Source organism: Anas acuta, chromosome 4, assembly GCF_963932015.1.
Source record: "Anas acuta chromosome 4, bAnaAcu1.1, whole genome shotgun sequence".
NCBI classification, from domain to species: domain Eukaryota; kingdom Metazoa; phylum Chordata; class Aves; order Anseriformes; family Anatidae; genus Anas; species Anas acuta.
The window spans coordinates 11,466,882-11,470,850 of NC_088982.1; the positions used below are offsets into that span (position 1 = coordinate 11,466,882).

The 3,969-nt window shown below is 35.1% G+C and overlaps 1 protein-coding gene across 14 annotated transcripts in view; it reads right to left on the bottom strand.

Moving 5' to 3' along the window:
* SORCS2 (sortilin related VPS10 domain containing receptor 2) overlaps nt 1–3,969 on the bottom strand; it is a 595,072-nt gene that overhangs the window by 189,275 nt on the left and 401,828 nt on the right. The gene's annotated exons all lie outside the window — the stretch shown is intronic.

The following is a 3,969-nucleotide window of genomic DNA, read 5'->3' on the forward strand; positions in this document are numbered from 1 at the left end:
GACAAAAAGAAACAAGCAGACAAAATTATGGAGGGGAAGAAAAAAAAAATCAGAGAGAACTTCCTGTCTTTAAAGAGCTCCCACAAGAACATAAGCCTATGCCATTGTACAGTTATACTGTAGGATGATTAGTCACAAACCTTGACATTAATAGGACTGTTTACATGGGTATGATTTTCCTCAGCTGAGCTCAAGTATTTAGAGTCAAATGTACGGGAAAAAAATGGTTTGTAAGAATACAAAACATTTTACTGAAAATAAGATTAAAAACAAACTTTAAGTGAGCATTTTCATACTAATAGCATTGAGCATCATCTAACTCCTGATGGGGAAAGAGTGAATTGGAAATGTTGCTATCCTTGCCTATACAAATATTCATACTTGAGACACACCTCACAAGTCAGGTATAGGATTAGGCTTTAATAGTGTGTATTCTGAAACCACCATTAGAGTGGATTCCCCACTATTTCTCTGCATTAGGAAGGTGTTAAATGACCTTCTCACATGAATCTCCCACAAGTGTTACCAAAACTAAAATGCACTGAACTTTCTTTCTCAGGATGCTATAATGCAAGACAGCTACATGATCTTGAGCACAGCAACAAAATTTCAAAATATTACATCTTGTGCAGATATTAAAAATAAATTACTCTAAGATCACAAAAGCCTCCTTTGAATCAACATTATCAGTAATTCATTTTGGATTAAATGCGTTCATTTGCTTTTGAGACTTCACCAGCTGAAATACATACTGTCTACATGAAAATATTCATTTTGGATTAAATGCGTTCATTTGCTTTTGAGACTTCACCAGCTGAAATACATACTGTCTACATGAAAATAATATGAAAGTATCTGTTGCATTTTTGCATGAAATATGATGCCTACTCTCCAGTCCAATGTTTTTTGTATCTATGTGATGCTATTAATTCCTAATTCTTGGTCGTGAGTTTCTAAATTTCTAGAGATTTCAAAATTGCTATGAAAAAAATGGTTCTAGTACTTCCTTTATTTCTAAATACTGAAAGTGAGAAAGGGATTAAAAACTACTGCACAGCCTAATCACCTATCTTAATGCATTTTATTTGTAAGTTAGAACAGCTTAAAAATGAAAATCATCTTAATAAAAATGTCTCTCTTTCAATATCACAACCTTTTTTTCCCCCTACACACTTTTTTTGATTAATAATGCTATTGCGTCAACAAAAACTTAAAAATAGTTTTATTAACCAAAGTTCTGTATCTTTCACTGGATACAACTATTATAAACAACAAAACACCTCCCAACTCTATTAAACAGTCATAAAACACCTTTCAGAGTGGCTGACATGATTTAACTGTTGTGCAGGGAGAATAGTTTAATGTGAAACTGAACAGAGGTTTTTAATAGTCAGTACTGTCAACCTGAATAGATGTTGCTAAATTGAAGTAAAGGGGAAAAAAATGAAAATCAATATTATTATATATATTTTTTTGAATTTGTGGTCAGTCAGAGACATTTCTAGAGAACCAGATATCCACTTGTTTGTAGCATAAGCCCTTGCATAATAAGGTTGATACTAATAAAACATACCTATGTCAATACTGGAATGACTAGTTACTAAAAAGGTTACAAGTGCAACAATTCTAATCCAATTATAAAAGAAAAAAATCCATAAAAATCTATATAAAAAGCTGAGGTATTAGTCTAAAAGTTCTTTTCATTCCACAGTGACAGATGAATGTGATATCATCCCTAGCGGTATCTACTGAGTGATGCATTTTTTGCTATCATTTAATAGTCTGGTTATATAAAATCAATACTCCCACACATACTGTCATTCTTCTCCTTCTGTCCCATTCAGGACTGCGGAAGCAAAGAATCCCCATATGTAATTACAAATCCATTTAAAACAAAATATTGAACCATGTCTTCAAATTTTCTTCATGCTATATGGCAATTTCAATGCATTTAGTTATAAAACTTCCACAGCTTAAGTTACTGTGCTTATGGAAGAGATATAGGCATATTTTAAAAATGCAAAAGAGTATGAAAACATATGCTGAATTACAGCATACGTACCTACACAATCCATTGGTCATGTCCAGAAGGAAAGACATCCACCTACCAAAGCCAAATTACCAAGCCTGCTTAAGGGGCACGAAAGTTTGTCTAACCAAGTTCCCCAACAGGGTTTCCCAAGCCAGTCCTGTAAGCAAGAGTGTGATGCAGAGACCTTTGAGCTCACACATCCATCATACAGGAAGAAGTTGTCTCCTTCCTGGAAGGGCTGAAGGCCAGGTGGGATGGATCTTTGAGCAACCTGCTCTAGTAGGAGGTGTCCCTGTGCATAGAAGTTGGCTGAACCTAGATGATCTTTAAGGTCCCTTCCAACCCAAACCATTCCATGATTCTATACAAAAACAGATGTATTGATCCTAGAAAGAAAATAAAAAAAAAAAAAAAGGAAAGAAAATGCATGCATATTGTGCCATGCCTTTGAGGCTTCCCTCAGGTCTGTGTTAATTGTGTTTAGTTTTTCACTGTATTTAAAAAAAAAAAAAAGAAAGAAAAAACTGTAGACTGATACTGAGGCAGCAAGTGGGATATACCTAGTCAGTACACTGAGAAGCACAGAGAATTGAGGGTATACCTAAAGCAAGATAAAATTATGAAAAACACCACCTTTTTCTAGAGATTTCACACTGAGCAAAAGACTTGAGTTAGATACTTATAGGAGATGGCATTATCGGCTTGAAATCCTCTCCCTCTGACTAAATGCTTAATATTTATGTACAAAACTGATGTACATTTTTCATTTTTAAGTCAGACAAAGGGGTATAATAATTGTTATTTACTATCTTTGGTAACCTACTCACAAGGTTAAAGATTAAAGATTATGCCAACAACCAGCTTTCAGCCAAACTGAACAAGGCCACAATCCAACTCACACACTAATGCTTGGCCATCACATCATCAAGAGATTTAGGGAAGCACGAAGGGCAAAGTAGCAGCAGAATCCTGTCTAGCTCCTCTGGGAATCATCTGGGAAGGCAATGTCCAGGATTTGGCCTTTGCTTACAGACGTGTATTTTATATATACACTGATTATTTATTGTAAAACAAACTGATATTTAGGATACACTTCTGAAAAGTGAAAGCTCTGGTTTAATTGACTTTATCCAAAGTCCTAGGATCCTGATTTTCCACTCCCTGGATAGATACCCTTATGAATTATTTACAGGTTTGTAGGTATAACAACCACTTGTAGCAGTTGCAATAGCCATACCTTTGCAACACGTTGTCAGCTAGACATGTGCTAAATATATCTACTATATTGTTGGCTTGAGGGATCAAGCACTGAGATGTCTGCTTTGATAATCACACACACTGACTGCCTCAGGCACAAGACAGGTGCCAAGACAAAGACAGACTCAGCCCTAGGCTTGCTTGGCAGTAAAATCCTAGGCACTTTAATAACTCCACTAATAGAAAAACTTCCAGGGATTCTGACTTGCCCAGTGACATTGCACTTTAATTCCAACTAAACATATTTAGATGCTAAATGTTGATCTAGTCTTAAGAGAAAGACAATATGTGTGTTATAAGAATCAGAAAAGAATAAGTAAGTAGGGAGATGTGTTATATTTACACAGAAGACTGTATACATATCTATCTCCTGAAAGAAATTAGAAGATTTAGAAAGCTACAAGAAAGTTCAGCACCCAATAACATGTTCATTCAGTGAATCCAACACTTAAAAGGTAACATATAGAAAATATCATAAAATAAGTTATAAGGGAATTCCATTCAGAACGTTGAGCGAGAACATGTGGAGTCATTTCAGGTGTATCCAGGTGTATTTTGGTATATCCTCCTGAAGAGAATCATATACTGCACAATGGTACTTGAACGGTGTTAAATCAAGTATTTTTAGCTGTAGGAGGGTAATCATTCAATAATAATCGATTCAGAGAACCGCCATAATA